At 34.4% G+C, this 13,816-nt stretch overlaps 1 non-coding gene across 1 annotated transcript; it reads right to left on the reverse strand.

Annotated features, from left to right (window-relative positions):
- Window positions 1–3,553: 3,553 nt before the first annotated feature.
- TRNAR-UCU (transfer RNA arginine (anticodon UCU)) lies at window positions 3,554–3,626 on the reverse strand. Its single transcript has one exon. It is a non-coding gene; the product is annotated as a tRNA-Arg (tRNA).
- Window positions 3,627–13,816: the final 10,190 nt, after the last annotated feature.

A 13,816-nucleotide genomic window follows, 5' to 3' on the forward strand; every position in this document is an offset into this window, starting at 1 on the left:
CATCTGGAAAACCTTCGCTCCTTTGTCTTGTCTTTTCGCATTTACTCCCTTTTGCCCCCCAGTTTCCATTTCGTATTATTTTATTGTTATTATAAGACATTAATATGAAAAGTGGTCGATATGGTAAGGTCACATCATATGAACATTTATGTACCGTCCAAAAGCTTGGACTTCATATGGCCTAGTAGTGAGAGGCTGGCTGTTGGGCTGACCAGCACAAGTCTAAACGTATAGCTTATTACCTGTTTAATTTGTTACGTGCAGAAAAGAGATGTACGATACATATTACGCTTTTTTAAAATTCAGGACTGTGCATTATTTCATGCATTATTCTGTTTTACATTTAGACAACATCAGTCTTTAAATGTCTATATTGGTCCCTAATACTGCGTAATGATAATCTGGGTCACTTGTGGTAGGCGACGATCGTCAGCATACCAATACTTTCAGTTGTAAAATCATTTATACTTCGACTGTCTTTTTCTACGAAGTGGACTGTTGAAGCTTGCTGTATCCAAAGGATAGTCATTGCAGATGCACTTGAATAGTTTGCTTTTGAAGAATGCTTTCGTATTAGGAAGTAGACAATAATGGGGACAGTAATTCAGAACATGATAAAAACTATAAAACATCAACAAGGAAAATAAGAAACATTTATATTAAGGAGGTAGCAACTTCATCATCTTCATTATCTGTATTACTATAAGTTGGACGATAAAAAGTAGTTGAAATAGTAGTATTGAAGACCTTCATACTAACCGAAGGAAAAAAATAGTGTTAATAGTCCAGTATTCCTCTACCTTCACTAAATGATTTGTTTCTTTTTATCAAATATCTTTCAGAGATATTTCATCATGACAGTTGTTGTCCAAGTACTCTTTGTTTTTCCTTTCAAAGTATGTTCTGTGAAGATGTGAAAGCAAGGTAGCATATGTAATGGAGAAACAGAATAAAATATAATTAATGACAAAAAGGAGCAAAGCTATATTCGTGGAAAGTATTGTATGAAAGTATATAATTTAAAAAAAATTATAAGAGACTGTTTTCTGAATGTAAATTTTTCCAGTTGATTATTTTTTTTATTGTTGTAATATGTCAGCTGCTTTTTCATCATGTTTGCATTACAAAATGTTTGTTGAGAGAGAGAGAGAGAGAGAGAGAGAGAGAGAGAGAGAGAGAGAGAGAGAGAGAGAGAGAGAGAGAGAGAGAGAGATCCTGTAATGAAATTCAGGTTCAGTAAGACATTGGCAACCGAGGCTCGGAAGCTATTTGGCATAATTATGAATGACATTCATATTGCTTATTAAGTCAAGAGTCTTCTGAGAGAGAGAGAGAGAGAGAGAGAGAGAGAGAGAGAGAGAGAGAGAGAGAGAATGCTCTTTATGTGTTGTTGTTATCATGTTTATCAATCTGAAATGTGGTGTGAAATACGACAATTTTATTGGGTGATTGCACTCGGTGTCGCTAGAATTAAAAAATCTTTTTTTTATGTACCTGCCTCTTGGTTTTTTCTTTTGTTGAATGTGCATGTGTGCATTGCTCGCATTCTGCAAGGTCTGTAGCCTGCCGCTTACCAGACAACTCAGCTTTGGAAGGGTACTAGCGTCAGATGGCGTCAAGAAAAGGGCGTGGAGCTAGCAACCTCCTCTCTGAAGGCTTGCTGAGAACCAGAAGGGTAACACCCTTTGGGGCCATCCTTTCTAAAGGGAAAAAGCGTATATATGCTATATATATATAAATATGTATATATATGTATGTATGTATACATATATATATATATATATATATATATATATATATATATATATATATATATATATATATATATATATATATATATATATATATATATATATATATATATACTATATATATATATACTGCTTCATGATGATTCCATACTGAGATTAATCCCACTAGAGATTAATCCAGGAAACGGTATGGCCCATTTCCCAAAAAATCCCCTTGGTCTCAGATGTTCTAAGCAGTGGCTTAAGTTCAGGTAGTTAGTCGACTGTGGTGAGCTTAATTTTAAATATTTGATAATTTAACGTCATTCTTCATCGGGACCAGCTGTGTTTGGTTGTAGCTAGGTTGAAGAAAGTCTTGTGGTCAGCATCTTCATCCCAAAAATAGCTGCTGAAAAATGGATTGATAACACTTCCTTGTGCCACATCTCTCTCCTCCACTATTTAGGATTTAGTGAAGCAAGAAGATCTAAAATGTGGGAAAGATTGGGATAATGAGGCGTCTCTTCCATAAATAACGCTCTCTTTCTTCACACACGGGTCGCCTCAGGTGCTGCGTGTATTTACTCTCTATTAATGCAATTATTAATTATTATCTGCATTATTATTATTATTATTATTATTATTATTATTATTATTATTATTATTATTATTATTATTATTATTGAGGTTTGCGTTTTCTCTTTTCTATTTAGCATTTTATGCCTGATTTCTGTAATTACCTGAGGTCGCTAGCTGAAAATTAATTGTATGCTACTGTTTTTTAATTATCATTTTTATTTTTATTATTATTTCAGTATTATTACTGTCGTTACCATTGTTATGAATACTACAGTTACTACTACTTCAGCAACTGTTAGGATATCGCCGATTACTATTTTTATCCTTTTTGCCGTGTATATAAATTGTGTGCATTGTATTGTCTCTGCTTTGTGCATATGGTGGCCCTGAACTGAAGTAAAGATTATTTATTATTATTATTATTATTATTATTATTAATTCGATGTCTATCATTTATGTGTGTATACTCTTGCTCTTACAAATAAACTCGCAGAGGCGAACATAATAACGTTTATTCTTATCAGCGCTGAATGCTCTCTTAGATAGCCTATATCATCGGTCGTTAGAGCCCCGTTTACTTCCCAACCTCCTCCCCACGAACATAGCGGCTTAAGAAGCCAATCAATATCATCCGGATGGGAAAACAGGAGTTGTGGGGGAGGGGGGGATGTGGATGGGTAGGCTGTGGTAGGAGGGGTAGATGGCGCTTCTCTAGTTACCTTATTGTGGCATTGGTACACACGTCAGCGCCGAGGAATGTTAAGGCACCGTTGAGTAATAGGGATGAACTACGATTATCGGGGAGGGAGGTGGGGGTTCGGGGTCGGTCGTGCCCTCGCGAGATGGTGGAGTGGTTGGTTTTGGCCGGGCCCGGGTTAGCTGTGTGAAAGGCCGGTCGCTGTTGAACCGGTAAAGTTGGCATATATACTGGGCTCGAGTGCTTCAAAGTGGGGAATAAAGATGTGATGCACGGGAAACGCTGGCTTCGGAGTAAAAGTATCCTTTTTCATGTCACTATCAGGGGAAGAGTTTTCACCTTGCATAACTCTTTTCTTTCGGTTCTTTTATTATATAGTCGATGTGCAGAAGCCTTTTCCTTCCTGTAATATATCAGTACTTGCCGCCTTGCAGAGGTTTGTAAACAAACACCCTTATCTACGAGTAATATTTGTAAACAATACTTACTCACTGACGTTAATAGTATACAACAAAGTTAACAAATTATCACATGGAGCTAAAGAATACATCCCCAGCGGGATTCGAACCCGCGGCCTCTGGATTAGAAGTCCAGCGCGCTATCCACTGCGCCATGGGGACTTGCTTTTTACTGTGTAAATGCATAATAAATCATCATTTAAATCTAACCAGCAATTTGAGGCCCTCTCTGGCTCTTTATGCTAAGACGGCCTGTTATTTGTACGAGCAGCCTGCAAGCCCGGCACTGACTTTTCCAGGTTATGTTTTCATTTTCTTTACTAATAAACTATGTATATTATGATGGAAAATGCCAAGCTGATAAGAGAGGTGGATTGATCTCAGTAAGCCGGAGTTGGGAAAAGTGCTTTCAAGAAAAATGATCCAATTTCCATCGTGTTAAATGCTAGCTCAAGCAAACTGACAGGCTTTAGAACTCGGTTCAGGGTTCATTACTTACCTAGTATTCAGCATTTCAGCTAAAATCTCTGTCTCTGTCTCTCTCTCTCTCTCTCTCTCTCTCTCTGTTTTGATCTGTGAGAAAGAGGCTAAGCCAAAGCCCTTCCTAGAGCTGACTGCACACCGCAAGGGCGCCTGGGCAACAGGATGCCCTCGTCCCTCCCTACAGAAAATGATGCGTCAGCCGCGTGGTGCGAGTCTTTCCTTCCTGATTATGAAAATGTCACAGCACGGAAATGTGCTTCGAGTCAGTTTTCTTTTTAGGTGATGTCAAACGCGCCATATTTGAATAGGGTAGGTTAAACGAGTAAGGAAATACAATGCTTTTGTGTCCTTTTCTATTACCGAGCTTGTTTGTAACAAGCTCGGTAATAGAACTATTTATAATAGTTATCGGGGTGTAATATATAGAAAATATATATATTTATTATTATTATTATTATTATTATTATTATTATTATTATTATTATTATTATTATTATTAAATTGACCCCAGTGAAAATCGCCGCAGAAATGCTCAGAATGTTGAGCTAAGCGAGTGAAAGTGAAAATAACTGAGAAAAATTGATATTTCTAAGCACCATTATTATAACAATAGCCTATTCTCGGTTTGGATTTGATTGGTCACATTTCCTTAAGCTGTCGTTGTGGAAATAAGTAAATCTCTATGGATGACTCAGACCAGTGACTTTCCTTTCCTCCTCTTGGCAGGTAACAAAGAGCCTCGTGGGTTTTTCCAACGGTTTACCACTTGCAAGAAAAAGACGAATTTCCCTTGAATGAGATAACTGGATTTAGCTTCTCATGGATAGCAAAATAAAAGTTTCTCGTGTTGTTTGGATATAGCCATGAATATAGCTTTGAAAGATACTGCATCTCCGCTTTTTAGCCCATTGGAAAAAATTTTCTAACGTTCCTTGAGACTTGAACATAAGCTTTCTAAGTTGTTTATCATCTAGAAACACAACTTAGATGTTATCACCTTTGGTAGAAAAATCAGTTGACACTCGAGAAACTATTTATTTTCGATACTGATGAAGGGCCTTAATGGCAACAGTAAAGGCTTAATATCTTATCAAGAGAAATTTGTCATTTTGAACCTGTCAAGTGTGTAAAATCTTGGAAAAATACACAAAGCTCTTTAATGTCTTTGGAGAAAAATTCCGCTTATATAATTTAGTGCTTAGTGGAAAGGCCCTTCAGTTCATTTACAGCAACAGTGAGAAGGAAGTGTTTTACAAGTTAGGTGAAAATGAAATAGCGTGATGTATTGAACTAGATAAAAAATTATTTAACATAATGTATTAGGTTCGCTGAACATGAACGCAATGCAGTGTGTTAAGTTAGCTAAAAATGAACATAACATATTGCTTAATGATAGCTAAAAATGAAATTCACCGAGTGTGTAAGAAGGGAAAACGTGTAATTTAGTAATGCTGCAGATAACTTTAATGATGCATAGAAATTCAAATGAGCTGGCAAAATATATATGGACGTGTTTTAGACGCCCTTGCAAAATTAAGGTAATTATATTATAGATACTTTTCCGACTTTGATACTAAGGTGCTTTTTTGTTTATTTTAGTATCCTTTTTTACATATTTACTATATCTTTTTATATATTTGATCGCAACTCGGATGAACATACCAAGTATACTTGCCGAATTCCTTTCAAACTTTGATATTACGAGAATAATTATGCATATCTTATATTTTTTTGGAACTTGTGAATGCAGAATTTGAAGATTTGTCAAAATTCAGACCTTATGTTAACATATTTTGAGAATCTACTTTCAGAATCCTCATCGTCAGCTTTCAAATGCCTCTTGTCTGTGATTTTTTTCTTTCGCTACTTCGCTAGTCTCCGTAACAGTTTTGTAGCTTTGTCGTTTTGAAGATTTTTTCAAAACTAATATTTTCAAGTAGTTGCTTCGTCAAAATTCATTGGGTTGTGATTTAAATGCTGTGTCAAAATTCAGTGGGTTATGATTTAGATGCTTTCAAAATTCACATATTTATGATTGAGATGCTCCTCAAAATTAATTTGGTTATGATTTAGATGCTTTGTCAAAATTAAGATATTTATGATTTAGCTGCTATGTTAAAATTCAGTGGTTATGATGTAGATGTTCTTGTCAAAATTCAGTAGGATATGATTTAGACGCTGTGTCAAGGTTCTATGGGTTATGATTTTAATGCTCTGTCAAAATTCAGTGTGTTATGGTTTAGATGGTGTGTAAAAATTAATTGGGTTATGATTTTAATGCTCTGTCAAAATTCAGTGGTTATCATTTAGATCCTCTATCAAAAACTTAGTGGTTATGATTTAGATGCTCTGTCAAAATTCAGTGGGTTATTATTTAGATGCTCCCTGTTAAAATACAGTGGATTAAGATTTAGATGCTCCGTTAAAATTCAGATGTGTATGTTTAAAGTACTCTGTCAAAATTCAGATATTCATGTGTGAGATGGTCTGTTAAAAATTCAGAGGGCAATGCTTTAGAGGCTTTGTCAAAATTCAGACGTTTATGATTAAGGTGCTGTGTCGTAACATGGATGATTTTGATTTACATGCTCTGTCAGAATTCAGTTATGTATGTAGTGCGTCGCCGAAACACGAAAATGCCCGTCTTCGGATGATAGGCCAAAATATCTTAGCCTTTCGAAAGGAGAGTATTTGGATACTTCAAAAAGAAGCCATCAGCCTTTGATTAAAATCATTTGTCCCTATGATCTTCAGCTTGTTCAAAGCTATGGCAAATATTTTTGTTTAATAATTGCAGGGAAATGTTAAAAGGCTGAAAGGTTTTCTTACGAATATAGGTTTACCGGTAACTTATCAGTAGAATACTGTTTCTTATGCAAGTAGCTCACTTCTCTGAAGTGGATTATTTGCTACCAAACTTGTCATTTTATAACTTTGCGTCAACACACGTTCGTGAGAGAGAGAGAGAGAGAGAGCGAGAGAGAGAGAGAGAGAGAGAGAGATTAATCTTCCTGTTTTTCGAGAAAAGAATGAATCTCGTTTTCCTTGGCTTTACTAGAGAGAGAGAGAGAGAGAGAGAGAGAGAGAGAAGGGCGACCTACCGTAAAGGAGCTCAGTCTTTCTTCTAAAACATCTAGTGTTATTCAGGTTGTTTTTGCCTCTCTCTCTCTCTCTCTCTCTCTCTCTCTCTCTCTCTCTCTCTCTCTCTCTCTCTCTCTCTCTCCATCTAAAATGTTTGCTTTCAGCCCAATACTGGTGTTTAATTTGTTTACATATTTGTGTGAATTAAAAGGTGATGATGCGTTTTAGTCTTTCACGATATTCTGTATTTTATGTGGATAAATAGGTAATTGATTTATTCATAATGCAACGCCGGGTCTCCCCCTTTTGTCAAATAAATGCTTTCACACTAACATCCGCGGGAAAAATAAATTAATAAATAACCCGAGTGAGCTCATATCTGTATTCCTTTGTCAAGAGGGATTAGCGATCGCATTTAATCTTGACGTCGGAATGTTTTTTTCAACATGTATATCCGACAGAGAGCTTAATGGAAGCTTTGATTACGGGGATTTGTCGCTGACTTTCGCGTCCCTCTTACCTGTGACCTTTTCGCTGACGCGGCTCCGTTAAAACGTTCACGAAGATTATAAAGGTATTTGGGGGTTCTAAGTTCTCGTCCGGGACATTTGATGAGTGCAAGTTGTCGGTGTTTCGTTGAGATAAGGATCCCCAGGTATACTACAGTAGTGATTACGCCAACGCTTACGTAATGTGTATTTGTTTATTTAATTTATTTATTCTTGCTTCTCTCGCTTTATTTTTCTTTGTAGAAACCCTTTCCCTTACCTTGTAGGTAAGTCAGTATCAGTACATGTATTCATATGTATTTTATTTTAGTGGAAATCGCATTCAAGGATTCCGAGCTAATGTACAAGAGACTGTAACGACAATGAATTTATTTGCTGTTCTTAGGTTTAACAACTGTTTTGACGTGCCTACCTCCAAGAAAATAAGATTATAGCTAAATGACAACAAACTTTGAACGCAAAAGGACTTAGGGTAGGAAATAGAGACGGTAAAATGAAGAAGCCTTTTCAGCGATTTTGTCCAAACAAAGTTCAGTCAATGTGGTTTTAGTATTCGGGATATTACTACGACGGCTCTTTGTCTCGTCCTGATTTTGTACTGAACGCCAAAACAGACTTCTGAAGGTGACATATCCGCCTCGCAATCTTGGTGTTAGCTTAATTAAGAAATACCTAGGAAGGGAAAGAATTCCGCATTTCGGAAGGGAATAAGGAGGACCGACCAAACAAGTTGATCCTCGAGGTCGCGACTCCCACACAACTTTTGTTGAGCACGGAAAGTTGGTTTGTCAAACGAGTCACAAACATTTGGAATACATCAGTCCTAGTGTACCGACTGCTCCCGTAGGAAATAACAGCAATATCCAAGTAACTTCGCAAGTGTATTGTGTGGGTAACAAGTAGATAAGGTTGCTCTGCGTGTTCGTAGTCAAGGTTTTTTGAAAAGTAAACGTGGAGCTATTAATAGTAGAATGTGTTTCACACACGAAGAAACAAGTGTATAAATATGAATTACGTTTTATATAGTAAGATTCAAAAATTATTGTAATAATAGTAAAGCTGATTGCTGTTATATGCACTTAAAATTATATATATATATATATATATATATATATATATATATATATATATATATATATATATATATTAACTTTATCACATACACAATTGTTCTGTGCATTAGTAGAATTACTAAAAAGGACCTCATTCAAAATGGATGGTATATATATATATATATATATATATATATATATATATATATATATATATATATATATATATGTGTGTGTGTGTAAATTGGTTTATTCTTTCACGTGTATGCACACAAATCTGTACAAATCTGCAGTATATCTTCGTATGTAAAAAAGATCATAAACACATTTTAATGTTTTGCCGTTAAATTTACTGTATTATTATTGCAACAACAGGTGACGCACTATGTTTTTACAGTGGAATGATAGAAAAAAACTGCGCTCTTTTTTCACATTAGCTTTCCACTCGGTGGAAAACTCTGTTCTGAAATAATATCTACAACAACAATAATAATAATAATAATAATAATAATAATAATAATAATAATAATAATAATAATAATAATAATAATAATGAAAAGAACTAAATTTCAGGAGCATCTGTTCTGGCGAAGTGAAACACACTGAAACAACCACTTTCGTGTGACACCGACCTTTCACATTGCAGTTACCTTCGAAAGTAATCATTGCAGCATAAGGCGTGTTTTACAAACTTTTCGAAGTCATTGTGGGAAAAATAATAAAAGGTAAAAGACGAAGTTGTAAAAATTATTATTCAGTTTTGCAGGAGTTAACGGCCAAAGTATTTTTAGCAAGTTGAGGAGGGTGAATTACCTTACCTTCCTGAAGATGCCTACTGAAACGTCTTGATACAGATTTGAAGACTAGAGATCTCTAACTTTTATATATTCTGAAACATAATGTAAAGAATGGTAAATGGTTGACTTTTAATCATCATGACTCTGAAAACAGGTAAGGTCGAAAATATATAGGGAAAACTAATTGTTGAGATGAGTTGTGACCTCAGAAATTAGATCAAGGTTAAAAGGATTGGGTAAAGTGATCATCAGTCAAAAGATTTGTATCAACCCAGTTTCATCTTAATCAGAGATAAATAATAAGCGAAAAAGTTCACCTTTATGTGACTTTTGACCTTTGAAATAATAAATTGAGGGAAAATGATCAGCAGCCTACCTGTCTACAACCATATTTTATCAATGTTAGAAACTAATGAAATTTTAACCTTCAAAAATATACCCGTTCTTTTGATATCTACGTCAAGTTAAAAGATTTCGAAAATTAATGATGAAGATCAGATAAAATTAGAATATTGATCTTTAAATTGATCTGCAGCCTGAAAAATGGGCCATGGCCAACAATATTTGCACGAATACCCATGACAGGTGTTTGTCGAATTCGTAAGACAGAGACCTTTAACTATAATAGTTTAAGAGACCTGAAGAAACAGATGCTGAAATATTAAATATGAAATCGACAGTTCTTGAAAACTGGGTCAGTGTCAAACATATTTGAGGAAAATAATCATTTAATGTCAAGATATTTACCTATCAAGTTTCATCAGCTTGAGAGAATGATGATAATAATAATAATAATAATAATAATAATAATAATAATAATAATAATAATAATAATAATAATAATAATAATAATAATAATAATGCCTTTCAGCTTATATTTAATGGTAATGACAGTTGTACCAAACTTATAGCATCGGTTATCCTGTCATGAAAAATGAAACTGGTCCTGTGGAATTTATTGTTTTGTAATTGCAATGTTGCTGGTAGGACATTTGAGTGAACAACATAGTGTTTTCAGGAAGGTTCTATTTTATCATTGTTTTTAAAATTTTAATTTCATTAATTTATCAATCAGTTTTTTTATATGTTGCTATTTTCAGGTACGTTACTAACTCGAGGAGCCTGCTTCCGCCGCGAAGAGTGAAGGTAAGTTGACTCTTTCAACTTCACTTGATTTTCATTTTTCAGGATATTGCATATGGGATAGTCGTAAGTTGTTTCGTTTTTTGGTGTATGCATTTTTTGTTTCGATCCGAATCTCAGGGTTGACTGCCAACCCGATAAATTGGCCTAAAGAATGCTATCTTTCTGTATCTATATTACCAAGTAAATATAAAGTTACGTTTAGAAAAACTGATTTTTCTACATTCTCAATTCCATAAAGTAATGTGAATTACTTTAAGGGAATTCAAGGTTCTTAAACTGAGTTTTTATGAGCTAAATTCCTTGAAAATCTGAAATTATAACTCTCAGGTTTCTCAAGAAGTGGATCTAATGTTACAGAATTGCAGGTCTGATGAAGCTTGAACGTAGCATCAGTTTTTTCCCCCCATGACTTACTTACAAGTTCATTTTCGCATGCCAAGGTGCACGCGCGCGTCCATTATGCTATAACGTTAAAGGGTCGTGGCTCAAAAGAAATCCCCCATTATTGCATCGTAAAGTACGGGCTCTTTTGTGGCATCTTTATCTCCTGACCATCACATTTATTTTCCTGTTAATGCCTATGAATCTCAGAAAGTGACTTCCCTTTGAAACCGTTCGTCTTTTAAATCGGGCTCTAAATACCGTCGCCTTGCGATCCTAATCACCAGTAACGATCTTCTCTTAATTGCGTCTGCATGATTCAGACCTCAGGGAAGGCATTAGATCCGTTTTTACAATTTTGTATTTATTCTCCGTCTCGCGCCACATATTCTTTATACGAAAGGTAATTAGGCCTTGATCTACTCCTAATGTCGGCCTTTTGGAAGACTGAAGGGCGATAATGCCATGCTTCAGCGAACTGACTTTTCTCTAGAATGCTCTTAATTCATTAATGGGTCTGTAGCTCTCTGGATTTTTTCAATCACACAGACTATTTATCTCTCTCTCTCTCTCTCTCTCTCTCTCTCTCTCTCTCTCTCTCTCTCTCTCTCTCTCTCTGGTCTCTCTTATACATATATATAGTATATATATATATTATTATTATAAATAAATATATATATATATATATATATATATATAATATATATATATATAATATATATATATATATTCATGATGTTGCCTTATAATACATATATCCTCCTATAATTTTGACATATTTATTTTTTCCATGTTTTTATTGTAATGGTAATGATTGTTGAAGTGTCATATTTGGTTTGGCATCAGATCTCAAAAGAACTAATGATTAAATAACCCAATAGCGTAAGTTAAATTGATAATACAATTTTAATAATAACGTAGTTTAGAATAATATCTCTTTCGTAAAAGCGTAGTATTTGAACACGTGTGTGTCCAGCAAAGGCTTGTTTCATTTCAATTGTCATCAGTTGAGATAAGAGAACGCTTTTGTTTTGGGTTGTGATGACAGGTTTGGATAACAAATGCCGATTCGTCCCATACGGAGCTCATGACGAGTGATTTCATGTTGTTTACATGTCATTGTTCGAGTGATCAATTCGTCATGTTTTGTTTTCAAAACGTTTTGCTGGGATGACGTCACTTTCCTTCTAGAAGTTTCTCCATGGTATCTCGCACCAAAATGCTTTAATGACGTCACCTCCTGCTTTTAGAACTTCCCTTTGTATCTCGTACCCAAAAATGCTTTAATGACATCATGTAATTGTTTCACATGTTACTGGAATTCTAAAATTTGTTTCATTCTGATTTCTGAGACCAGATAGTTTGGTTCCCTCTCTCTCTCTCTCTCTCGTTCTTAAAAGAGATTACTTTTAATGTAGTGTTTTGTGGTCACATATTAACATTAACTTTTGAGATCTGAATTTAGTAAAGTTATTTAGTTTGTAACAGCGCCTGGTAAAAAGTGTGTTTTGTGGTAACACAGCTGCAGCAAGTGATTTACACAGAGGTTTTTACAAGTTTGTGTAAGGTAACGTGAATTTTACTTAATAATACCATGGTATGATAAGTTAGAAATTTTGACAAAGTGAAATTATTGATAAATCTTATGTGTATTTTGTGTGTTTTCTGTTTACAATTTCTTCCTATTTTCACATTTTTTATGTTTGTGATGTAACATTTATTTACGTAGCATTTTAAATATTTCTTGGTAATTTAACATTGCATAAATTTAATTTAACATTGCATTTCATTTATTAAGATTTTCTTTTCAAATCTTGAGTAATTCTTGATAGTTTAAATTTTGCTTGATTAATTTAAATTCCTGATAAAGTTTTTGTAGAATTAGTTTTGTTTCATAATTTAATTCAAGAATTAATTGAGTGTTGTGTTATTTTCAAGTAATAATAAATTTTTCAGATTGTGAATTCTAATTAATTGTGAATTCTAGTATAAACTTTGAATTAAAAATAAATTTTTGTATATAACATTTTAGAGAAACAGTGTTTCATTTATTGATCATCAGTGAATAGGATTGATTGTGTGTGCATAAGGCAAAGTGATAAACATGTTTTGCTCTTTTAGTTTTGCTAGAGTGAATTAAGACCAGGGAAACAGTTAGAGTTTTTTTTTTTTTGATGGAGTGATGCCCTTTTACTCTAGAATATTTCTAGTTTAATTTTTGATACCTCACACATATTCTGATAAACTTAGTTTGATTTTTTCAAGTAATAAATAAGTTTTTTCTTAAGGGATCACTGTTACCTTTAGAATACTCAGTCGTAACAATTAATGTTATGAGAGTTCAGGTATCTGGCTGAAGTGAGGTATATTTTTGAATTTTGAGATTAGTTGTGTAATAACCAGGTACTTGATACGCATCGTGACATTATATTGTTTGGTGCCCAGAGACCCGGGAACAAAACAAAATATCACTCTGGTTTATGGTTTATACTGGTGGTGTTAGGGATATATTTTGATAGGAGAGTGACCACATAGCTAGTTTTTGCTTTGCATTGTGAATTATTTAGTTGAGTAACTTAGAGAAAATGGCTTTGTTCAATGTTCAGAAGTTTTTAGCAACTCCTTCCATCCAAGAGTTATCTGAATCCAACCTGACTAAGGCACAGTGGATTGCTTCAGCAGTGGCATGGAGGAGTAATGTATCTAGTGGTATGATTAAGGCACAAATCAAATATATTGCAATCCAAGCATTGATGGACTCTGGTAAAATAGATAAAGAGTTAGGAGATGCACAAGAATTGTTGAATGCAGCTGAGGCAGAATTTACAGATAAACATGAGCAAAAGAAAGAGAAAAGTGATGCGGAAGCAGAGCTTAGACGTATAGAAGCAGAAGAAAATTTG

Source organism: Macrobrachium rosenbergii, chromosome 53 (assembly GCF_040412425.1).
Source record: "Macrobrachium rosenbergii isolate ZJJX-2024 chromosome 53, ASM4041242v1, whole genome shotgun sequence".
NCBI classification, from domain to species: Eukaryota; Metazoa; Arthropoda; class Malacostraca; order Decapoda; family Palaemonidae; genus Macrobrachium; species Macrobrachium rosenbergii.